This window comes from Petromyzon marinus, chromosome 2 (assembly GCF_048934315.1).
Source record: "Petromyzon marinus isolate PM22_M1 ecotype Great Lakes invasive population chromosome 2, UKy_Petmar_22M1.pri1.0, whole genome shotgun sequence".
Classification (NCBI taxonomy): Eukaryota; Metazoa; Chordata; class Hyperoartia; order Petromyzontiformes; family Petromyzontidae; genus Petromyzon; species Petromyzon marinus.
Window position 1 is genome coordinate 1,595,591 of NC_133668.1, and position 26,416 is coordinate 1,622,006.

Genomic DNA, 26,416 nt, shown 5'->3' on the forward strand with positions numbered 1-26,416 from the left:
CTTAATTGATTGTTCACGCTTACGGTGGCTTTCAGACAGCATACATTCATTTTTCGTCTCCCCCCTCCTCTTTTCAAAACATGGATGGACTCGTCCTTCTAAATAAACTGCCAAATCGCTGCGCATGGCGCTGACGTTTTTTATAAATAAATAAATGTGACCGTTAATAAGTAAATAAATGCAAACCGCTACTTCTTTCAAATGTTTCTTGCCGTTGGTTTTTCACACCTGATGATGACCGTTTGTGTTATGGTCGAAACGTCGTGATAATTTTGATTGTTTTATATATATTTTATTATTTTATTGTTTCCCTTCAACGTGACTTTACCGAAAGAGCTAAGAATATAGATGGACTCGTCCATCTGAACAAACTGCCAAATCGCTCTCCGTGGTGCTAACGTTAAAAAAACCGCCACTTTTTTCAAATTGTCTTGCTGTGGTTTTCACACCTGATGATGATTGTGTTGCAGTCGAAACGTCGTGAGAATTTTATTGTTTTATTATTTTATTGGTTCCCTTCTACGTGACTTTACCGAAAGAACCAAAAATATGAATCCCTGCAGTCCCGAAAGCTTTAAATAAAAATCAACAGGGAAGTTCACCTATTTGCCCCCACCCCTTCCTTTTTAGGCACCGCCCTTCCTATTTAAGCCCCGCCTCCTCTTATTTAGACCACGCCCAATTATAGCTAAGCCTCCGCCCCTTCTCAAGACACGGGGTAATACATGAATCAGAATCTGTATTGACACTGCAAAAGGAATCCGATGAGCTATAAAGCTCTTTTTCACAGATGTCCAGTAGGGGCACGGGGTCAGAACGTTACAACAACAAACAGTACAAAAACACGATAGGAGTGCAGAATATAAAATCAAGGTAAATAAATCACTTCAAATATACACATAAAACTCAACTCTTTTTTGTTTACCCACTGAGGTATTAACTTATTTTTCAGAAGCGACCTGGCCACAAATGATAGCTAGGCAATGTGGCTTATCGTGTGCAAATTTATAGCAGCAAAACAATCTTGCTTTTGTATTGTAACGTTCTGACCCACCCCTACTGGACATGTGTGAAAAAGAGCTTTACAGCTCATCGGATTCCCCCAGCATAAATACATAGTCTGATTCTGATGTTAAAAAAAAATTAGATGCGACGTGAGCGTGGGGTTTCACTGGCGACGAGAGAGCTTCCCGCGGGGTGTGTGTAGTTGTGAGTTTTGTGTTGCTGTTATAATAAAAGTTCCCTTGCCAGGACGACTCGTATAGAACGGGGGCTCACTTTCGCACGCATGAGAGAACGTGCGCAAGGTTAGGTAACATTGTGACTGGAGGAAGAGTGGTCTTCGGCTGGACAGGGCGCTCGGATGGGTGTCTGGGTGCCACGGGTCGAAACGAGCGAAATGGCCATCTCGAAATAAAGGAACAAGCCACCTGCGGAAACGGAGCGATTTAATCTGCTCGCGTGCAGGAGCTAAGGTAGATGGATGTTTGCATCACGTTGCCCTGAGAGATGGCGACAGCTTCGGGTGACTTTCATCCAGCAGTAGGTATATTGTTGAAAAGTGTAAAATGGGTCAATTCAAATGTGAACGTGTACAGGCTCATGAAACATTTCCTGCAGTTCCACCCAGTCGCTGCCAGATGGCTCTACAAACCCTTGTGGAATATGCGAGATTCTGTCAGCATGGGCCGCCTATGCTGTCTGTTACCCAAGCGAATATTGATGGGATTATGTATGTACAAGGGGTATGTACAAGCGGTGGGAGTGGTGGTGGTGCAATGTTTAGCGCATTGCACCATGAACCCAGCTACATAGCAAGCTCGATTCCTGGTGACGGCGAACACAGCGGCTAAAAATGTCCGAAGCAATCCGCACTGACCACTATGCTTGCGTTAGAATGTATCTGTTACACGGATGATGCCGCTTAGTCAGTTGCTCAGCTATTTCACAGGGAAGATTCGTGGTGCGTGAGCACAACAAAACCAAGACAAAACATCAATGTTGCAGCGAACGAGTACAATATTGCAGCAAACGAGTCCTTAGGAATATTGCAATCACAAAAAACCCAAGATATTTAACGGTCATAAATGAAAGACAATGAATATAAAACTGTCTTCTTCTTTCGTATGGCATTTTTGGAAATCGCAACAGATTACAAATTCACGTCGAGATTTGATATCCATTCGACTGCTTCAAGAGTAGCCGCGTGGATTGATTTAATATTGCCGTTGGATGATCCGATTGAGCGGTCGCTCACGAGATTCTGCACAGTCCGAGATGTCGTACCATCACCACCACAGTCTCAAACTGGACTCTCGTTAATTTTCACGGAGAAAGTGTCCCAAACATCTTGCATGGAGTGTCCGGATCTCGATTCAAGGAGGACCAGATCTTCTTCGGTAGGGCAGATCCTGGTTGGAGGATCGTGGGGTCGCTGACGATGGAGTTTCTGCAGCAGGTTGGTGTTTGCCCAGGCTTCCCTCCGAATAAAAAATATATAAAACTGTGCAAATGTAACATAAGAGGAAGAGGCGCCAGAAAAAAAAGTAAAATGCAAGTGCAATTATCAGCCGTGGTTTAGGATGAATAGTGAGATAAGTAGGGAGAGTAATGGAAGGGAACCGATCTGAAGATGAGCTGCAAGGGTTTTAAAGAAACGTGGAGAAACATCGCGGGATTAATCAACCAAAGTTTTAGCAAACGGAATTTTAAGTAGAAATAAGGAGGCAATATTGAAGCTATGGGAGGGAGTTAGAGAAACTAAGTGGTCCTTTAGCTAATTGGTAGATTTATGTTAAGAGGACCTTTCAGATGAAGACAGCCTATTGATGGTCTTTTTGGGTATTTCGGGGGGCAGATTTGAGTGAATGTGCTGATTGCACCGATAAATTCTATAGGGGGTGTCAAGGGCAAAACGGAGAGTGGTATTGCGGAATGAGATTGTAGGGAATGAGACAATGAGACATTGCGGTAGATGGTGTCACAATAATCAAATATGAGCATGATGGTGGCATTAACTATATTCATTTCTTTCTGTATATGAATACAATTTAGTTATTTTAATCTCATTGTTCCAAGTAGTCAGTGTGTGAGTGCAGAGCCACAATACGCAAATGTGCCAAGACAGGTTTGGGTCAGGCGGAGAATAACCCAACTTTGGTCGTTTTAGCATCGAGAACCAGCTTTAGGGCATTAAATTTAAAATAATTATTGAAGCCCTTTTGTATACACTGTTGTAACTCCTCCGTGGAATTTCCGGAGGTCAACAGGGCTGTGTCATTAGCGGAAAAGTTAATGTCAAAGTGCAGATGACAGATGTTGATGTCCCAGTACAGAGACAACAGGACAGGGCCAAGTACAGAGCCTGGAGTACCTCCCCCCCCCCCCCCTGTTAATGGGGGTCCTGTCAGATAATGTATTATGGATGGAGACAATTTAAAATCGGTTAGATAAGTTCCAATCCAGTTAAGTTGCAAATTCGGTTATTTTCACAATGCGAAAACAATAGCCATTTATCCAGAACAGCATGACAGGATTGCCACTTGTCCTGTTTACATGTTTTACTGCAAGCACGTCTGGTTCATGCAGACTTTATGCCTTGTGATGGATGGCTATTTGGTGTGTGTTTTTTTAAACATCTATTCTAGCTGGAAAGAGTAAGAACTATTATTTTTTCATCACTTGTCCTGGTTTTCCCAGGATCATCCTATTTTTTAGGTAGCCGTCCTGATAAATATACGACTCTTCCCATAACTTTAAAGAGCTCGAGATTTTGTTAGTTGCACAATAATGCAAGACAATGCACTTAATGTACAGTACATGTAATTATCCGCTCTTCCAATATTCGGTTAGATCGCGTAAATGTATAAATATGTCGTTAAACCCGCCACCACCCGGCACAGCCAATTAGTAAGGTTTGTCACGTAAACAGAACGTGCCAATTCGTTACTAGTACAGCACACCAGTGTGTTGGAGAGCCAAGCCACAACATTTACAATTTGAGTATGACGTTTCGCCAGTAATTACAACCGGCACCATCAGGCGACAGCCAGATCTGTTGAGACATCCTCCTGTTTCCAATATTGAGAGATTCCAATATTGACAGATACCCATAATGTCCCAACTGGTCAGTGTGGTGCAGTTTGGCTAAAAATTACCATAATTGCGTTGGGAGGGCCATCATCCAGCCGTGGATTGACAAAGGACTGGACATTGTTATCATGACTGCATGGTGGTGCAGTTGTTTTGTGACCCCCATTTCATTATCTAAAACGTAATCTTTAAAAAAAGACATAATTGCTTATTTCAAATAGAAATGAATATGCAAAGGAAAAGGAAAGAACGTTATGGGTCAATTAATTGGGGGTCACGAAACATCTGGGCCACCCAGTATTCCAAAACAATTGCTGGCTGGATTCCTGTCTGGATTCCTGGCTAGCGCACAGCCACGTGCAGTGGTGGTGGTGCCACGCCGCCTACGCTCTCGAACCCGGCCGCCGATTCCGCGCAAATCCAAATTGTGTCGAGAAGAGAGGAAGGAGGGAAGTGAGTGAGGATAGGGAGGGAGAGTGAAAGGGCAACAACACAGAGAGGAAAGAGATTGAGCAAAACGGAAAGAGGAGAGCGAGGGAAAGCGACGAGCAAGTGGGAGGGCCGATTATGGAGAGGGTCAAGAGAGATTGAGACGGGAAATGGAGAGGTGGGAATAGAGAGAGCGAGGGTGAGCGGAATAGACTTTGACTTTAGCGAAATAGAAACAGGGAGAGAGATATGGGTGAGGGAAGCGGGTGAAATATAGAGAGAGGGAGGGAGAGGTAGAGGAGGGGGACAGAGGAATAGAGATAAAGCGAGACATCCAATTATTCATTCAACGTCTTTTTTTAGTAAAAACTCGCCCATACCAAAGAGGGCATCGCAATACATTACGGTAAATATTACATTAACGACGGCAGTCCTACAGATAAAAGTAAGAAATTGGGATATTCGTGCAGATGAAGCAAGAGTAAGGTGTAGAGACAGGGTTCTATGAAAGATTTTAGTTTTAATGTTTTGCTGGCTGGCTGGCTGACTGGCTAGGAGGGACGGACAACCACGTCTAAAGGACGTGCGGGTTGCGAGTTGTCATCAAGTACAGGCGAGGCATGAAAGAAAATGTTGTACATTTATAAGATGAGTGATTCACGTGAAAAACTCAATTCTAAAAATGCATTGTCTCCGCGCAGGAGCGTCCTTCTGCAGGGCGGGGGGTGGGGGGCCTTGCAAGTGGAGTTTCACTCTTCCCTCCTGAAACCAAACGGGTTTGATAAGCTTGGAGTTCCAACGCCTATCCCACCAGCTGGCCGTTTTATAGTCACTGCACTTGACTCAAGGCTTGAAACACTTGCACATTAGATTTCGAATGGGGTGGGATAAAACAATCGTTATCATGATTTAATCTATCCTCACGAAGGATCGAACTTGGTGGCAAACAGAGAGTGGGGGCCCAGCGTGGAACGATTTGGTGGCGCTCAAGCGAATTTCGTCTTTTAAAACGCGACGAAAGACTGCGATGTACGACGTCAAGCCAGCGACTGGAAAAGCATTGCGATTTTCTGAGGCTGCAAAAAAGTAGCACAGGATACGGTGTGAAGCCACCCTGCAACTGCAAGACCACAGCATTTTACGGTGCAGGTAATGCGGTTTATAAACTGTACATAGAGTGAGACCCTGGACAGAGATTTTCCTCTCCCTCCTGGAGGCTGAATTGCCCTGCTGTTGCCAAGGAATTTGGCCATTTCAATTCGTATGTTGCATTACATCTAGGAGTAGCTCGCGTCTGTTTAATGAGTGAAACTGCGACGTAATTACGAAATAATCGCCTATTAACAATCATTAGTATTTCCTCTGTGTGCAGTAAAATGCCTGCGAATTGGTGGCGGCAGCAAAATGTAAGTGGATGAACTGCAACGTTTGTGCCCTTGGTGTATGCAGTGGCGGATTCTCCGAGTAGCAAAAGTAGCTACATATGTCATAGCTAACGGGGTGCCGCACTTTCAAGGGCCCCGCGCTAAATGCTTTCAAGCTATCAATTCCGGTTCAGTGATTCTGGACTTTTTAAATTTAGATTCCCTTTATAACATATGCTAACAGGCTCCGTACCAGCTTAATCCGGCACTGGATGTATGTCTGCATGTCCATTTTCAGTAGCTTTTGAGAGTGCTTTTTAAAGATTAAACGACAATGAGCAAAGTGATGAGTAGTTACAACGGGTACTTTGAAAGCATTAAATGAATTTAAAACAGTGACAAAACGAGACATCGAAATAAATCGGGCCATAAATACACATTTTGCTAAAAGTGCTCAAAAGGCTATGCTAATTATAATGATCGATTGGATAATGTTAAGTGTTTTTTTTTTAAAAGAAACATTCGATTCAAACTGCATTTAAATATGCATTACACATTGATTCTAAATGTGTACATTCTTATACTGGGGTAGGGTTTTCCCCCCCCCATCTCTGAAAAGCATCTCGCTGTGGGTCTCTGAAATCTGATGTGTAAAGAGTGTATGTCTTAGTGTCTGAAAGGTGTAATTCGTGCTCTATAAAACATGATGTTACAAAAGGGATCGGGTGATATGGTGTGTGCTGCCATACGCTCCCCACTGCAGTTTATGTAACACGGCTGTGTTGTCTGCGCGACCTTTCAGAGCACTGCGTGATTCAACAAAAATGTGGACCAAAAATCGTGTAAATCGTCTTTGCAAAGCCGTGGCCTTCGGTGGCATTGGTGAGAAATATTGAGGGAAAGGCCGATTCAGCTCAGTGTGGAATTACCTTCGTCCCTTTGTGATCGAGAGTGGACATTCGCCTACCCCCCTTCATTGATTTCTGATTGTCATCTACGACTGTTAACGCTCTTGCGTGCGTCATTCAACTAACACGTAAAGTGGCCTCTAAACAATAGTTATTCTTGTACGAACACTCGAGGAAAAAAACATCACCATTCAATTACTCACGTGAGTCATTTTAATGATCTCGTTCGGAACAATCACGAAACACAGAAGAGCCCCGTGGATGTTGTCATTCGTTGTTCATCAGTCACGTGTTTCAAGATGGCTGTGACGCTTTTCGTGACGTCAGCGTCGCTGACTAATACCAAGCAGCCTGGCACGTGGGTACTGGGGTGGTAGTGACTAGGTACACAGCAGTCTGTCACGTGGGTACTGGGGTGGTAGTGACTGGGTACACAACTGCCTGGCACGTGGGTACTGGGGTGGTAGTGACTGGGTAAACAGCAGCCTGGCAGGTGGGTACTAGGGTGGTAGTGACTGGGTACACAGCAGCCTGGCACGTGGGTACTGGGGTGGTAGTGACTGGGTACATAGCAGCCTGGCACGTGGGTACTAGGGTGGTAGTGACAAGGTACACAACTGCCTGGCAGGTGGGTACTAGGGTGGTAGTGACTAGGTACACAACTGCCTGGCAGGTGGGTACTGGGGTGGTAGTGACTGGGTACACAGCAGCCTGGCACGTGGGTACTGGGGTGGTAGTGACTGGGTACACAACTGCCTGGCACGTGGGTACTGGGGTGGTAGTGACTGGGTACACAACTGCCTAGCAGGTGGGTACTAGGGTGGTAGTGACTAGGTACACAACTGCCTGGCAGGTGGGTACTGGGGTGGTAGTGACTGGGTACACAGCAGCCTGGCAGGTGGGTACTGGGGTGGTAGTGACAAGGTACACAACTGCCTGGCACGTGGGTACTGGGGTGGTAGTGACAAGGTACACAACTGCCTGGCACGTGGGTACTAGGGTGGTAGTGACTGGGTAAACAGCAGCCTGGCAGGTGGGTGCTGAAGTAGTCGTAACCAGGCACACGACGTTGTCAGCCCCATTTTAAATGAACATTCGCCATAGCAACTGTGGCTTTGTTGATATTTAATCCATAGAGGAAATGTCCACATTTGCCGAAGCACTTCTGTGTTTGCACACACAGGGCTTTCAACGTGGAATGACTTAACGTTTTAAACGTGAGGTTACCGGAGAAATCTGAAATACAGTCAATTCCATACCCGTCACGCCTGTTTTATAGGCGAAAACACTGCATTTGTCAATATATTTTTTATTGCCATCATTTATCAACCATTATGGCCTTAACAGTATTTTCTACCTGATCGAACGAACCTTCATCACAAGGTTACTGTTGTCGAATGTTTGGTTTCTTAGAAATACCAGTGATGGTTCGTCACTGTCCAGTAACCTTAATGGCCATTAAAATGTTGAATGGAGAATTTAATTCCGGATTGGATTGTTTTGCTGAAAAGGACTGCGCTCGTTGCGGTGTCAAAAACATGCTCACACACCTCCTTTGAAGAGCTTAAAGCTTAGTCACGCCTGTCAGTTTGCAGAATGTGAGCCCGTGAATTCTACAAAACTAGAATAAGGATAACCATGCGATAACATATTGGAGCATAAATAACGGAAACAACAGCAACCGTACAGTGCATTCATAATGATGTTGTTTGAAAGTTTAGAATTTCAAAAGTCACACGCACGTCTCACTTTCTCGGAACAAGCAAGAGGCAAATGAAAAAGTCAGTCATTAAAAAGCGCGTGGGATTGCTTGTCCAATTGCTTTCACTGCTTAGGCGTTTGCATAAAACGTTGCCCTACCCAGCCAAGGTTGTTGGTTCATGCCAAAAGGCTCCTGGTACAGTAGAGTTTCCAGACAAATACACTGTGACAAATTGACCCTCCCGTCAGCAGGAGAGGGCAGGTCAGCGATCGGGGAGTCCAGAAAACACGGAGAGCAGATCACGGTGGCGAGGGAAGGGCAATGTCTTGTCTCAGAGAAACAATTGCACCTCACTTAGTTACACAACATTGCAAAACTCATCTACTTGAACAAAGTAAATTATTTCTGAAACGTAATCACTATTTTGCTTAAAAGTGCGCCTTTTCCTCATTAAGCTAAACACGTATTCTGTGCTTGATGCAACCCAGCAGCTTGCATTTATATTCATTTGAATTGGTAATAAAACTGACATCATCCTCAGCCATGATCTACATAGATGTACCGCTGTTGTAGCTATCCCACACAGTCCTGCGACGCCAAACTTAATTCTGCTCCTGTACATGAGCTGATCGTATCGCTCCGACTCCATGGTAGCCTTCTTATCGTGTGTGTATTCTCTCCTTTGGTTGCAATTCTGTCACAGGTCTTGTCAATCATCATCCTTTCTAGTGATGTATTTTACCCAAGTCATAATTTTTAAGACAATGTTATCGTCTCTAATTTACGCTTAGTTTCATACGTAGGCTTTCGCGACCAATATTATGATTCAGTATTTGTTTATTTTAGGTTATATTGTGTAAGTATAATGTCATGTTTAACTACTGTATAACCCTCCACCACCTGACAGCGAATTAAATCAAGTTTTCATTTTACAATAGAGATTTAAAATAGTGGGAAATTTTGCTCGCTTTTCAACATTTCAAGTTTGCTTAAAAACCAAATAAATTTGAATATTTACCCAAGTGACAACTTGATTTAATTGGCTCTGTCGGGTAATGGAGAGTTATGGTTAATAGTTACATTATACCTACGCGATCTCACTAAACATATATTTCTGCTTATTCTCTAATTAACATGTTTCTATTTAAAGCTTTCGTGACTGCAAGGATTCATCTTCTTTGGTTCTTTCGGTAAAGTCATGTAGAATGAGAATAAAATAATAAAATTAAATAAGACAATAAAATTCTCACGACGTTTCGGCCACAACACAAGTAGCCTTCTTCAGGTGAAGGAACAGAACTGTCGGGACGACAGCACTTCAATGAATTCTGCTAAGATTCGTAGCGTCTTTTAAGCTAGGTGAGAGAAGTAAATCGCGTTGACAAAGGAGTTTACATATCAAACAGGAGAATTTAGCATTGAAATAGCTGAGGGATTAGCTTGTGACTGGTCAAAGAAATAGCTTTGTTAAAGTCAAAGTGTACATATCAACAGAGGCATTTAGTATATGGACGCTAAAGGGCTGCAACTACCCAACTATCATACAGCAAACCGATGTGAAAAAACTAAGTAACCATGGTGTGAGAGGTATTAAGAGGCAATGCCAGCGAAAGAGCTGCGGTATGAAGGTCACCGTAAAATACAATTAAGAACCGAAATGGTTTAAAACATATTTCCAATGGTTACTAAGCCAGAATCCATCTTCTCGATTGAAATTGTCTCTGTGCCTGTATATGTGGATGGCCTCATGACCGAATCTCTCATGGTAGCTGGTTGGCTTGGAAAGAACCTCCGTCTTGGAGAAGTCAGTGTCATGTGAGCCCACTGGATTATAACAGTGATCTGCCACGGCAGAGGAGTTCGTCCTACTGTGTTTCAAGTCTGCTTTATGTTCGCGGATGCGGTCCGAAATATGTTGTTTGGTTTCTCCAATGTAGTTGCTACCACAGAGGCACTTTAGTTTGTAAACGCCCAGGTACTGTATGTCTGGAACAGCATCTTTTACAGATGGAACCAGATCACGGATTTTATGTAGTGTTGAATCGGACCTGGATCTTGTGTTTATTCAGGATTTTGGAGATCTTTTTAGTGACCCCTGCAATGTACACCAGGCTCTCAGGGCTAATGGTTACTCCGACTACACAATCCGCAAAGCCATCACTCCAGTCATGAAGAAGGATCCTCTTAAGGAGCCACTCAAAACCATCACCTTACCCTACATTGCAGGGGTCACTAAAAAGATCTACAAAATCCTGAATAAACACAAGATCCAGGTCCGATTCAACACAGTACATACAATCCGTGATCTGGTTCCATCTGTAAAATATGCTGTTCCAGACATACAGTACCCGGGCGTTTACAAACTAAAGTGCCTCTGTGGTAGCAACTACATTGGAGAAACCAAACGACACATCTCGGACCGCATCCGCGAACATAAAGCAGACTTGAAACACGGTAGGACGAACTCCTCTGCCGTGGCAGATCACTGTTATAATTCAGTGGGCTCAAATGACATTGGCTTCTCCAAGACGGAGGTTCTTTGCAAGCCAACTGGTTACCATGAGAGATTCGTTCATGAGGCCATCCACATATACAAGCACAGAGACAATTTCAACCGAGAAGATGGATTCTGGCTTAGTAACTATTGGAAAGATGTTTTAAACCATTTCGGTTCTTAATTAATTGTATTTTACGGTGACCTTCATACCGCAGCTCTTTCGCTGGCATTGCCTCTTAATACCTCTCACACCACGGTTACTTAGTTTTTTTCACATCGGTTTGCTGTATGATAGTTGGGTAGTTGCAGCCCTTTAGCGTCCATATACTAATGCCTCTGTTGATATGTAAACTTTGACTTTAACATAGCTATTTCTGTGACCAGTCACAAGCTAATATCTCGGCTATTTCAATGCTAAATTCTCCTCTTTGATATGTAAACTCCTTTGTCAACGTGATTGACTTCTCTCACCTAGCTTAAAAGACGCTACGAATCTTAGCAGCGTTCATTGAAGTGCTGTCGTCCCGACAGTTCTGTTCCTTCACCTGAAGAAGGCTACTTGTGTTGTGGTCGAGACGTCGTGAGAATTTTATTGTCTTGTTTTATTTTATTATTTTATTTTATTCTCATTCTACGTGACTTTACCGAAAGAACCAAAGAAGATAACATGTTTCTCTTTCTGTCTCTCAGTGCATCTCAAAATGCATATTTTAAACCCAGTTGTGTTTCTTTCCAACAATTATTTTCGTTTGTTTAACAAACTTTCGTACACATACTCTTTGGTTCTTTCGGTAAAGTCGCATAGGTATAAAATGAAATAAATCACGACGTTTTTGATCGCAACACAAGCAATAATCATCAGTTGGGAAACCACAGCAATATATTTTTTTGCTGAACGTATATTTATCTTGAACCCTAATCTGCAGCTCTTTTTGTAAATTTGTAAAAAAGTTATTAGAAACTTATAATGACCGTATTTGTCAGCGAATCTGAGAGGGTTAATCCTTTCTCCAATGTTTTAAAAACTATTTTTAAATCTCATGCCATGATAACTGTTTTAATTATAATACCATGGCAACAGTTATTTTCTGGCAAGAAATGTGATCGTAAATGATTTGCACTTGCAAGACCATTCTGGAAGGTCGTACGATATATAAAATTAATTGAATTCAGAATTGTAATTGTTTCATGATCTGCATGTTCTTTTTCCGGAATGAATTTACGGTACTGCTTAAGAATCAGTTTACTTCGACGTAAATTTAAATAATTTGTAAAGAAATAAAATCATATTACAAGCTATGACGTTTTAATATTCAATCCATCTTTGATTTTCAAAAACAACAGTAAATCCATAATGAAATACATATTGTTACCAAGACTATAAAACTGTAGAATGAACAACGTTGTTGACAATATTGTTATGGAATTAATGGTCTTATTATTTACATTTCACCATAAAATTGATTACAATACAAAATCCTTGTCAATCCACTGCTGGTGGATGAAGGCCACCTTGTAAGCCATGAGGGTTGCTTGACCATATTTCACCACCCTGGTCAGTTTAGGTTGGTTATAGGGTTTCATCCAGTACCGATTCATACATCACTGGTCACTGATAATATCCATGACTGGCTATTGAACTCAGGTAGTCAGGTTTGTGGCCCAGTGCGCCAACCACTGTGTTACCTTCCCGGCAAACGAAGGGCTGTACCCGAAGCATTTTCACCCGTTCATAAGATGTATCATTTTCCCGACGGAGCTACTACAACCTGAGCCACGCTGCAGGATGCATCGACCGTGTGAACTGAGGCTGTGCCACTACCCTCTCATGATTACATGTTCTGTCCACGTCCACCCGATGTCTTTTTAATGTCTCCCCGAAGGCAGTCTGGTGACAGCATAACCACCACCCGATAAATGGCACCCTTTTAAATATGCTATTGAACGTTTCCTATGATAATTTCTATTCTCCGTTACGATTCCTTATTTTGTGTGCAAGCAACGTATCGTTTGTAATAAAAGAGGGAGGATGAGAATGTGATTTTATCTTCATTCGTTACAGCCGCGAAGTCAACGTTTTGTTGTGAGTGCCGCCCGAAAGGGCCGTGTGTTGTTGACACAAGGGGGATCTTCTACCGCACATGTCCGTTATAGCCCGAAGGAATTCGCTGTACGGGAACAGATTGGCACCGCGCACTTTTCAGTCCACTGTCGTAGTGTTCCTCATTATGCGGTGCGTGTAGTGTTCTGAAAAAAAAAGTAAAGATTTATTGTTAAATTACACATTCTTGAACAGCTGCATTGCACTGGGATGTACAGTACAAATACAATGTTTCTTTGAGGCTTACAACACAGTGCCAATTTGATTTGAAAGGCTTTACATGATGTGTACCACCCAGAGGCACTATGTAGTTTGGATTTTTTTTACAAATCGACCATTGAATTCAATATCAAGGCTTGTCACTCCAAACTACTGCCAAGAAATGGTATTGTCACTCGGCTCAACTATCTGCTCAGATGTGCAGAATGTTGACCAAGGGCACTGCATCAGACGGTGCTCAAGCGTTTGCTTGGGCTCTGCATATTCACATTGGGGGTCTTTTCTTAGCTTCCACTTGGTTCACATTGTCATCCGTCTTTGCCACGCCATCTGTCGCATAATTTATATTGCATCAGTGTTTTGGTTTGAGGTCAGGGCCTGTAAGAGATCAGGATCCCCAAGGTCATAGGCATTTTCTGCTTTTTTTAAACTAAATCTAATGAACATTTTTTTTTCATTTTACCAGGTAAGGCCCACTGAGCTGTATAGCTCTTTTTCATAAACGACCTGGTCACAAATGATAGCTCAATGAAGTGGCTCATCATGTGGAAATGTATAGCAGCCAAAGACTCTCAACGCATATTTCTAAATGTCGTGGGAAAAACCGTAGGATCCGGAAAAAAAATCCACACGACCATGGGAGAACACGCAAACTCCAAAGTATATAGTCGTCAGGGTTGGGATCGAACCCACGACCTCATGTATACCAGGCGAGGTAGTTAACATCTCATCACCGTAGCACCCACTACACTTGATCTTAGCCATGGTGCTAAGTGCCGTTTTGCGGTTAAGGGTCTTCCGAGGAAAAGCTATGGGTGAGCTTCAACCTCGATAGTGGTGGGATGTGTTTGTGCGATGACTGTCTTGAATCATGCACCTGTTTCTGTCTCTCCTTCTCACCGAAGGGACGCTATCTCGGTGATGGTGGAGCAATCCAAGCGAGGCCGTGTGGGAGGGAGTTTTAAGGTATGATGCAGCAGGATTGATTAAATTGAGTTTCAATTTTGCGTGGGTGACTTCATCACAATCATACTTGGGCACAGCACTGCAGCAGAGTAACGCAAGGTAAATATTTTGCGGTAAGCTCCCCATTTTGCATAGACCAGTTTCTGGAGCACACAGTAAAAAAAAAAAATCACTTTTTTCAGCTTTCTGATGTGCCCCTTTCAGTGTCAGTGTTTTGTGTCGTTGGACCTCATTGTGCGTTCCCCGTTTGGACGATATCATCCCATGCCGCTTGCCATTTTTGCTTGGCCTGCTGGAATGTGCACACTTGCTTGTGAATTGCTGCAGTTGGCATTCATGGCACATGTGTGATAGTACACTCCAAGCACACTCATGGAGGCGGTTTGTATGTGTTCAATGACCTACAACCCTTTTGAGTGGGGGGCACTGAAAGAAATAATCGGAAATTTTCGTTATATTATCACATTGGGGAATTATGGTTGGCCATGTGTATACATCAAATGGCAAGGATGCACTGAATCTTGGAGCAGCTCATTCCATTGAGTGTACCATTGACGTTTTCTGAAGCCTTCATCCTGCCACGGTGGTGAGATGTTAACTACCTCGCCTGGTATACAGGAGGTAGTGGGTTCGATCCCAACCCTGATGCCTGTGTATTTTGAGTGTGCATGTTCTCTCCGTGCTCGCGTTGATTTTCCTTCGGGTCCTACGGGGTTTCCCTCCACATTGAGAAACGTGCGTTTAGAGTTTAAGGTTGCTACACATTTCCGCATGACACGCCAATTTTTGAGCTATCATTTGTGACGATATCACTTCTGAACAAGAGCTATATAGCTCTTTAGCTGCCTTATAATTGAACAGCCATTTCCATATCTTCCAGTTGGTTGCGCTCGTTATTGACAACCGCTCGCCATCGCCTCTCCGTCCCCCTAACCCCCTGCAGCATAACAAAATGCGACTATTCTTAGCCCCCCCCCCCTCCACGACCCTTCCTAGCTCCTCCCCCTTAACCTGTATATAATCTCGGGTCTCTAAGAGCTCTCTTCACTTGATACAGCTATTTTGCTGTGACGATTTCCACCTGAAGACGGAAGCTTGTGTTGCCTCCGAAACGTCGTGATTTAATTTAGTTGTTTTCATTTACTTTACCTACGTGACTTTACCGAAAAAACCAGAGTATAGCTATATAGCTAATTGGGCCTTACTTGGTAAAATAAAAATACTTTCTAATTTAGTTTAGTCTTAACGATTGTTAATTCCCAAGCAGACAGGAGATGATCTGGATCATTGCTCTTTAGAGATATTGCAGCGAGAAGCATAAAAAATGCTCCTTGTTTTTCTCCAATGTTCTACGTACAAAACACGAACGATGTCGTCAAGCAACTAGACGTTTAGTTGAGATATCAAATGTCACTAAAATATGTATGTGCCTGATCGTCGAGAGTGCGTTGTTACAAGTGTGTAATTGTGCATGTGTGTCCGTGTGAGTGTGTACGCATTGGTGAATGTAATATGCACGCAATGCAATTGCTAGTCATGCGCAAATTCAGTGTCTGGTTTGGTCAATATCGCCCTTGGTCGACAGAGAATGGTACTGGATGCAGAGATCGGGCTCGTTTACAAATGCCTGTGATTTCGTCTTTGGAGTCAAAGGTTTGTGAATTGCACAACTGTGTGGGTGGCCATAATATGGCACACTGCCATTGGCAGTACAGCAAATCGGTTCATGAACTCATCTGTGTGGACTTGTTCAGTTTCATCTAAGCAAAACCACTCGTTGAAGTGGAAGCAGCCAAGCGTTGCATTGCTTCAAAAGAGTATTTGAACTCAGTGACTGCATCAGTTAATAAAACACTCAATTATTATTATGTCGGGGTAAAGCGGTGACGCAGTGGTTCGTGTAATGCGCTGTGAACCCGCATCTGAGTCTGAATTCTGGCCACGATTAACATCTGTGTGCGGTGACAATCTGAACCTGTTCTGGGCCCTCCCATCACCAACCCATACTTAGCAGCACGGCGAAGTATGGAAAAAAACAACCCCCAAAACAGTAACAGTGCATTGACAAATCGTGACAATTCGCGGGCGGCTATGTGCGTGGAATCGCGGGCGGCTATTGATGCGGCAAACAAAACAAAAAGAAACGTCATTGAGGAGCCGACTGTGGAAGCAAGCCAGCTCGTCTCTCCCTCTCTCTCACGGCGACTCCGAGTTCACTCCACCGCGCTCGAACGCAACGTGGGAGAAGCACGCGCACTGCACTCCCCCCCCCCCGCCACCCACAAATGGAAGCGCAAAGAATCACCGGACTGTGACTGCGGTCAAGTCCAAAGCATCAAAGGCATCGACCGAAGAAACGAACGCGACGTCCATGCGACATTGGACTGGTTGGAAAAGACAAAAATAACAATGTTGAACTAAAACATGCCAATACCGTTGCCGTGTCCCTCCTGCCTTACGAAGGTACAAGAAGCCACGGTGGTTTACCGCCATCGTGAAAAATGTAAGCGGCATGTTGGTAGCCATTCTATTAATTTCTTCCAAGAAGAGCTGACAGCCTGCTAAGATAGGATGACTCGTGACCCAGACAGACATCAAGCAATCGTACATCAGTGACTATTGCGACAATGTGATTTTTACATTTTTGATTAAACAATCGTTCTTTTTTTTAAATGTGGACACGATCATTTCTTCAGCCGTGTGGAGTATTACTGCATGCACGTGAAGGGTAACTGGTGCTCAGCTCCGATGCGTGCACTGTATGTTGAACTTCTTTCGCACCGTACGTAGCCAGTCGCGTGAATCGTGAAGCGAGGGCGTGCGCGCCTCTTGCCAGAGGGAAACGCCGCAAGTGCGGTTCCGATTGTCGTGGAAATTAATGTAGCAGCGTTGCATTTGCTGCACGGATGTCACACACACACACAAAACGTTAGGGAGCAATATTAACCCCATTTTCCTTCCTTTGAAAATACACATCATTTAAAAGTTATAATTATTTAGAGGCCATTTAAAAAAAAATGCAGAGATAGAGAGAGAGAGAGATAGCTGGCGCAGTGGGAGGTGAACACACACACGGTAATGAGATTGATTTAGCCATGCGATGATACAGCAAACGCTGGAGCAGCCATGGTGACCTCTGTCAACACAGTTTGCCTTCATTAAAATGTTGGTGGGAGACCAATGCATCGCCAGACATTTGTCTGGAAAGCGCTCAAACGCGAGCACTTCAAATGCTGCAATCGCCCGAGTTCACCAACCTATAGTTCTACAGCGCGATGGATTTTTGTTTAAACATTTTTTTTGTTCGGTCACAATCGCGTACGCGTGCAAACAACAACAACAACAAAAATCACCAGCCGCTATGCTGAGTGAGTTTGTCATTGAGACGTTGCGGCCTTTCTCGGTGGCGTTTCCCCTTCCCCCCCCCCCGTGACGATTTCGGCACGGGCGGTGTTTTTTTTTGGGGGGGGGGGGGAGATTTACCAGGAGCGTCCCGCCCTTCCGCAAGTCGAGAGCGATTAGTCATCTACTGAAATGGCAGCCGGTTTACCGACGGCTGAATCCCAAGGAGTCGAGTGCCGTGTCTTTTGATGTCACGCTCTTCCACGCCTCTGTGGTATGGACGTCTGCAGCGACTGTAGCCTAAATTGTCATTCTAGTTGCATGAGAGAGGGGCGGAAGGGCCATCAACGCAATTTCGCACCCTTCGCTCAAATGCAGTGGCTGGCTGGTTGAACCGCTCTTGCAGTGCCATCTTCAATGCACATGGAAGCACCCTAAGCATTTCGCCACTCTTACACCATTAATCAAAGATGGAAACATTAACTACCCCCCCTTCCCCACCCCACCCAAATGTTCTTAACAAGTTTCATAACTTCAAATGAAGTGCTTTTGTGTATCCCCAGGCAAGTTTTTAGTTCAACACACCAATACGTTGAACTTCTTTCGCACCGTACGCAGTTAACCGTGCTAATCAAATGACAACAAACTAAACGTAAAAAAGGCAGTTCTAAAGAAATGAGTTTTCAATTTAAACTTTAAAAAGTAGAATTAATTCAATAAACATTTACATTTTTCCCTCAGACAAAAAGGGTCATTCGTATGAGACTAATAATGCTATGTGGTTTTAAAATATATATCCTTGAATATTTGCAAGCGCTGGAGAATCTATTGACTTGTCGTTTCACGCAACTACAATTTGTTAGGAAGTTCCTGGCAGGTCGCCAGTGTTCCAGGAATTTCCCCAGATGCCACTGAGTGCAGGACGCGACTGTAATAGGTGCATCAGGACAATTTTCGGAGGCAGAACATTTTCCGTGGTCCCAAGTTGGCCACTGGGTTGGGGTTTCTCTGGGAATGACGGCGATGAACTCGTAAATCGCTACTTGCAGCTGGGCAGGGCCGTGTTGCCTAAGAGGCCACACAGTAGGCACTGTGTGGTCTAAGGCCCACGAAAACTGAAGGGCCTACGAAAAAAATGTTGATCATATTTTTTGGTTTGTATGTATGTATGATCAAAAATGTTTTAGCCAAGATATCTTCTTGAATAAATATATGTATATGGTAAGGATAGGCACAGTGTATATACAAAGAGGCAGAGTCATGTCAGTGTTAACCTTTTTTTCATAAGGAGAGAGAGAGAGAAATTAACACCGGAGATGCACTCTTCGAGATTTTTTCATTGCAAAATCAGCAACAACATCTTCAAATTGTGTTTTTTCCCCCCACAATCCCATTCTCTATGGAGAGCAGTGCAAGGGAAGACGAGGCGGCGTTGCTGTTGTTGCTACGCGTGAAGCAAGTGGAGTTGACAGCAGCGGCAGTGACATGGGGCAGCGGCCAGTAGCAGCTGTAGAGAGTTACCACCGAAGGCCTACGAAGCAGAAGTGCCGAGGGCCTACAAGAACCTTCATCCGGCCTTGCAGCTGGGAAGTTCTGTGACCTCCGATGTGGCGGCGGCTGCGGTGGTTCCGCACGCACAGCCCGCGGAACGAAACGTTGAGGCCATGCATCATGCGCTTGGAACCGGGACGAGGCTGGCTGGCGATTTGCATGGTAAATCACGGCGGCGTTGTATATAGTTAATCAGCGACCCACAATGGCTGGCAGTGAACTCGTGATTTCTCTCGGGTGCACACCTCTCCACCCCCTCCCCCCCCCCCCGATATCTACCGAGGTGTAAATGGGAGGCGTCCGTGCTGTGCCCTTGCATTTGCATGAAATGTTTCTTCATATACCGCTCGCTGAACACAACGAAATCCCCAATAATACTGTTACAAACTATAAGCCAGCATTCCGTGTTTTAGAAACTGTCACCTTTGTTACAATGTATTTTTAAAATTACATCACAATAAAAAATACAGCATCTAAATGCAGCCACATCTCAAAATGTTCTACAGGAAATTGCAGGGAATATTTATTTTAAAATGAGAAAGAGGCAGTCATTGGCAGCGGGAACAAAAATTACGTCTCAAACCTCGACTTGAAAAGGGGCAGGGGAATTAAAAGCATGGACGTCTGGGCGATTGTTCATTAACACAAAGTCTGGAGCGCTGGAGCGGAGAGTGTGTGATGAGTTAGAATGAGATGAGAGGGGATAAGTAGTGACTGACGAGTCCATGGAGGACCTCTATAATGATGAGTGAGGTTTTGACATTGATCCAGGAGCGATTTGGATATTGGAGTGATATAGTCTCAACTTACGAGTGTTGTGAGGAGTCTGGCGATGGAATTTTTGATCATTTGGAGTTTAAAGATGATGGTTTTAGGAAGGCTGTAGAGGAGACAGCTGCAACACGCAAGAATGTTGAATCATACCATGTGCGTATGCTCGATAATATGCCACGTGTGCGTATGTATGTTGAACTTATTTCGCATCGTATGTAGCCAATCGTGACAATTGGAGGTGTATCCTGGGCACATGTCAAACCTCATCGAGTATACTTCACATCGACATCACCTTGATAATAGAGGCTAATGGTTGTATCATTATGTTAGGAATTACCCTTTGGGAATCGGGAAATGCACCGATAGCAAATGCCTCTCATAAAACAATGGTTTGTGCAATATTCATATTGGATTATTTATTTTGAATGATGAGTTAGTTATATTGCTTACAGAACATTCAATGTTTGTTTAGAGGCTCAAAAAGAGCAAAGCGATGATGCATTAATGATGACACTCTATAAACCAATTAATTTGTTGACAGTGTTACGTACTGCCTTACCTACCAGCAACAGGCGCTGATTATAGGTGTAAATGAGAAAATGATGAGGTTGGTGTAGCTTCAAATAGGGCTGCTAATAATTCCCTGCTGTAAATGTGGTGTCAGGAGAGCAGTGCTCCCGCAAGGCAGCATGGCCTGGCGTCTCCCCGTCCCATCGATCCCAATAATGAACCAGGTGCTGTCCTCCCAGGGATTGCCGTCACAGCACCCAAGGCATGCCCGCGTCAATTAAGCTGATGGGTTTTTTCATGCCGACTTTTCATAATGTTTATGCTTCGTGGGTGAAAAGGAGCAAATGGCGTTGCCTGGATACATCTCGACCTCAAAGGCTGCCTTCAGTGCTAATTCGTTTGCAGGTGTGATCGCTCGTAACTACATTTTTTTTAAAATAACAATAACGCTTGCGTGATTTCCCAAGTTTCTATTTGCAAACGGGTCGCTGTATTTCAATGGCCTCTCGTGCGGTTAAATAAGTTGCCTTGGACCAGAATTAGTGCGTGGTCGTGTTGCATACTTTACAGTACCTTATACGGATTGATATTAATACTCAGTGGCGTACATTGTGTTTTGTAGTCATTACGTTTGTAATTTTCTCATGTTCAGTACACTGTTGCCATGCCTTAAATTGTCTTAATATTGTTGTAACAGCATTGGCAGGGAGATCCCACCACCAGCACCACACACTGTGCCAGCGATTTGCACATCGCTGGCACAGTGTGTGGGGGTTGTTGCTGGGGCAGCATGTCTGTGTTCAGTGGGCGAGGTGCTGGCCACCGAGCCCTCTCGTGCGCCGTGTCGGCCTTCATAGGTGCTACTCGCTAACAGCACTTGCCCCCAACAGTCTGTTAGGGCTATTACTGGTGAATCTTTGTCTTTGTGCTCAGTGCTGGGATATGAGTTCCTCCACTGGAGCCTTAAGCGTAAGAGCATAGGGGCCGATTTAGTGCGCTTCACTGAAATACTGGCTGTTTTGAGCACTGCCAAGTGCTGTCAATGCATACGGGTCATTTGAATCCCTTTTGTTTACATTTGAAGCAATGGTCATATCATTGCATTGCGAGGCTGCGTTGAGTGAGTGCCTTGTTGATGTGGGCGGTGTGTCATTGACCCAGGGCGCTGGTGTCGTACGAAATGAATGCCTCACGTGGCTTCACGCAGCCTCGGCCAGACTGATGCATGCAACTTACGTTCCGGCATTCCCTTCTCCCATTCGGCAACGTCAATTTTGTACGAATTTTCACCTCGTAACATTTTTTTTGCAAAAAACTATCACCTGTGTGTACGCGACGAGGCGTGTTGCTATTGCCGTGCAACAAAACACGAGCAAATTCCGATCAGAAGTTTTGTATTAACGCACGTACGCCGAGTGCTTTTGTTATTCATTTTTGCCTTTCGTTGATAATTTTTGTCACACCGGCCTGCCCTATTTTTCTGTTACTACACATTCTCATCATTTACAAATTCGACATCTAGACGTGTCAGTACAAAGCACATGGGTGTGCGGTAATGTGCAGTGCTTTTAAGCAGCAGGCGCTTGGCCACGTAAGTACACATTCCGAGGTTAAAGGCCTCTTGCTTCGTGGACATTTAAATTCCAGGCCACGAGGACCTAACGCCACTATATCTTGATCCGTGTCGGATTAAGGCAATGAATGTCCGGGCATCCCCGTAGCGAAGAAGCGGCATCACCTGACGTGCGTGGAATTTCACGCCAGCAGTGGCGGTGAGCAGGACAACACGGAGGAGGAGGAGGAATAATTTGGCCTCAAGCGAATCGAGACGCATTCGCATACGCCGCGTCGCCGATTGTACTCCCCTAAAAGCTCTGGATTGTATTTAACGGCCGCTGAATTTGTTGCAGAAATTCCACACATCGAGGGGAAATTAAGCGGCTCGTACGGATCTGAATGTATTCTCGCCTGCGCAGGGCTCATTTCTATTGGGTCAGTAGTGAATTTGGTCATGAAAATCCCACGCGTGAAAAATAACCCAACTTAAATTAATATGTTTGTGTATACATTAAGTAAGCTGTTGTTTTCCAACTAATATTATTCCTCCTGAACAGCCACTGCTGGCATCATGTGCAGTATGTTATATTCATGAATTGATTTGACAGTATCTCCTTAATTATACCTTTAATTGTATGTAATTTGGCCGTCGTTGATTATTTTGACTTGCAACATATCCGTTGAGTCATAAATATTTTTTTCTCTACATAACGTAAAGAACCAGAACTTTTCATTCTGTTCACGAGAATGAATGTTACATATATGTGTATATATTAGAGACAGACATTTGTAGCAGTAGTTGTGATTATTATACTGATGGAAAGAGGAACATGTGGACGAGAGAACAAATACACATTACAGAAGTCATATATGCTTCATAAATGCAGGTACACCCTCGATTGGAATTTAAACTTGCGACCTTCCGATTGTGAGTTCATTCTTCAAACCCTCAGCAACACTCGGTGGATATTTATACACAAACAATTCCACCTAAATATATCCGTGTTCTTTGCCACGTAGATAAGCGTGGGGTGGCTTAGGGCCTGGGTTGTTCGGCTCACGTGTGTACAATACTGCGATGTATCTGCAGGTCTTATCTACTTTCTGAGCAAGGTTATTTTTTTACACACGTTTATTGAACTTGCCCTGTTGTCTGTTTATATTCTTTCAATTCTTTGACGCTTAATATCTTCGCAGCTACGAAAGCTGACGAGCTGAAATTTTCGACAGACTCGCCTCCCGTGACAAAAAAAAAACCGATCCATGTCCCGCCGATCCTGAGCCTATTCCTATTTATTTCCACTTAATTGTAATAATTCCTACCGAAATTAAAGCCTATGACGATGCATGACCCTCAACCCAAAATTCAGCCCCCCCCCTCGCATCTTCATTCACGGAACGCTGCCACAGCTAGGCGATCCACACCGACTCATTTTCCGCTGTTGTGCACATTGTTTGTGATCCTTCCTCTAACCAGCTGGCAAGCAACGCCGCTCCGCTCAATCAAAGCCGCATTCATTCGCGTGCTTTATTTGGATGCGCTTAAACGGGGAATCTCATTGAGCACGCAGCCCATTCATTCATCCATTCATAACAACCTTGCAGAAAGTAGGCAAACATAAAATTGACACTGAGAGGCGAGTCACGATGGCTGGGGCGATGATAATCGGGCACCACCGCTGGTGCCACTACCGCCAGTGCTGGCTGGCTGGCGCGCTGCCAGTCGCGCGGAGGAGGAGGTGGAGGAGGCAGCTCCTACCCGTGCCCAAAGCGCCCCTCTCCTCCCCCTCCACCACCACCGCCAACTCCCACGCGTCTCCTTAAGCCATGAGTCACATGCTGAAAAAGACAAAGATCCCCCGTGTAGCCTTCATAGACCGTTGGGGCAAGTGCTGTTAGCGAGTAGCACCTGTGAAGGCCGGCACGGCACACAAGGGGGTGGGTAAGTCAGCACCACGCCCGGCCGCCTTTGTGTCCCCAGTGGCGATGTTTACACACCGAACCAGGTATTCACTCGAGGCTGAGTCGACCTAGGGGAGGACCAGGACCGGTTCAGACAGTCGTCACCGGTTTTGGCCGTTAGCGGGAATCGAACTCGAGTCGCCGGGTTCGTAGCGCAGCGCTAAACGCTGCACTACCGCTCCCCATACCGCAGTGCACACACACGAATACCGTGTCTGCATGATCAAAATCAGAGCTCTCTCGTCGCCACTGCAACCAAATTGGCCATTGGAATGGCTGTTGAAGCCGAGAGTTGTTTGGTAAATAAGTGCACTGTATCTTGTACGCCACCGCTCGAGAGAGTCCCTTTAGGCGGCGGGATATGCAAGCATATGTTAACGAATTTGTCATTAATAATGTGCCGACCTTTGTCCATCCATTGCTGGATGAAGGCTTCCCCCATGCCGTTGCCAGCCATGGGGGTTGTGTGAAATATTTTTGATTGCCCCGGCCTCGTGGGAGCGTGTGCCCGCACACCGCTCGCGTGTCAACTCACCCACACTGACGTCGCCCATGGCAGGGAATTGAACTCGGGTGCACCCTGTAAATGTATTATTACCGTGTGCCAAATAGCGTCCGGGAATAAGCAGCGCGTTGAGCACACGCTGGGCGCCAAGCTGCCCCCGGGAGAGAATAAACCACGGCGCTGTTATTGCCATTCTGCTTCTTTACTCGGCAAAGCCTCACTGAATCTCATGAATGCCTTTTTTTAATAAGAAGGGCCCTAAAATTTTGATTTAAAGCTTTCGTGACTGCAGTAATTCATATTCTTAGTTTTTTCGGTAAAGTCACGTTGAAGAGAAACAACAAAATAACAAAATATATATAAAACAATAAAAAATTCTCACGACGTTTCGACCATAACTCAAACGGTCATCATCAGGTGTGTCGGTTTGCATAAATTTATTTTGAAAACGGCATGTTTATTTATTTATATATATAAAAATAACGTTTGCGTCACGCGCAACTATGGCAGTTTGCCAGGACTAGTCCATCTATTTTTTGAAGAGGAGGGGGGAGACGAAATTTGTTTTTATGTATGCTGTCTGAAAGGCACTGTAAGCGTGAACAATCAATCAAGAACTGAAATGATTTATCAAATCTTTCCAATGATTGCTAAGATAGAATCCATCTTCTCGGTTGAAATTGTCTCTGTGTTTGTATATGTGGATAGCCTCATGAACGAATCTCTCATGGAAGCCAGATGGCTTACAAAGAACCTCCGTCTTGGAAAAGTCAATGGCATGTGAGCCTACTGAATTAGAACAATGATCTGCTACGGCCGAGGTGTTGGTCCTACCGTGTTTAACGTCTGCTTTATGTTCACGAATGCGGTCCGAGATATGGCGTTTGGTTTCTCCAATGTAACTACTACCACAGAGGCAACTTAGTTTGTAGACACCAGGGTATTGTATGTCCGGAATCACATCTTTTACAGACGGAACCAGATCACGGATTTTATGTAATGTGTTGAAACGGACCTGGATCTTGTGTTTATTCAAGATTTTGGAGATCTTTTTTGTGATCCCAGCAATGTAGGGTAAAGTGATGGTTTTGAAAGGCTCCTCAAGAGGGTTCTTCTTCATGGTTTGAGTGATAGCTTTGCGGATTGTATAGTCGGAGTAACCATTAGCCCTAAGAGCTTGGTGTACGTGCTTGAGTTCACTGCTTATGTGTTCCTGGTCGGATATGCATTGGGCTCTATGATACAGAGTCTTGATGAGAGAATTCTTCTGTGATGGATGGTGGTGGGAATCCGGTTTCAGATAAGCATCCGTATGGGTAGCTTTCCTGTAGACAGAGTGGCTCATTGAACCATCAGGTCTCTTTTTAATTAGGACATCCAAAAAAGGTATCTTGCCATCTATTTCGACTTCCATGGTAAATCTGATGGCTGGGTGTATGGAATTGATGTGGTCGAAGAATTGGTCTAGAGCAGGCCGGCCATGTGGCCAGATGACAAAAGTGTCATCCACGTACCTCTTCCATAAGGTTGGGCGCAGAGTGGCAGTCTGGATGGCGTCAGTCTCAAATTTCTCCATGAAAATGTTAGCTATAACTGGAGAAAGGGGGGAGCCCATTGGGGTGCCCTCAGTTTGTTTGTAGAAAGTTCCATTCCAAGTGAAGTATGTATTGGTTAAACAGTGTCTCACCAGGGGGGGTACCTCAGTGTTTAGTCCTTGATGAACCAAGTCTTCAATGATTGCAATGGTGTCAGGTACAGGAACCTTGGTGAATAAGGAAACTACATCAAAACTATATTCTTAGTTTTTTCGGTAAAGTCACGTTGAAGAGAAACAACAAAATAACAAAATATATATAAAACAATAAAAAATTCTCACGACGTTTCGACCATAACTCAAACGGTCATCATCAGGTGTGTCGGTTTGCATAAATTTATTT

The 26,416-nt window shown here is 44.3% G+C and overlaps 1 long non-coding RNA gene across 1 annotated transcript in view; it reads left to right on the plus strand.

The window, feature by feature from the left end:
• Positions 1-5,681: 5,681 nt before the first annotated feature.
• LOC116949728 (uncharacterized) overlaps positions 5,682-26,416 on the plus strand; it is a 70,774-nt gene continuing 50,039 nt past the window's right edge. The window contains exons 1-2 of the long non-coding RNA XR_004403946.2: positions 5,682-5,927; positions 14,218-14,278. This is a non-coding gene — a long non-coding RNA (uncharacterized LOC116949728). The remainder of the gene's footprint in view (positions 5,928-14,217; positions 14,279-26,416) is intronic.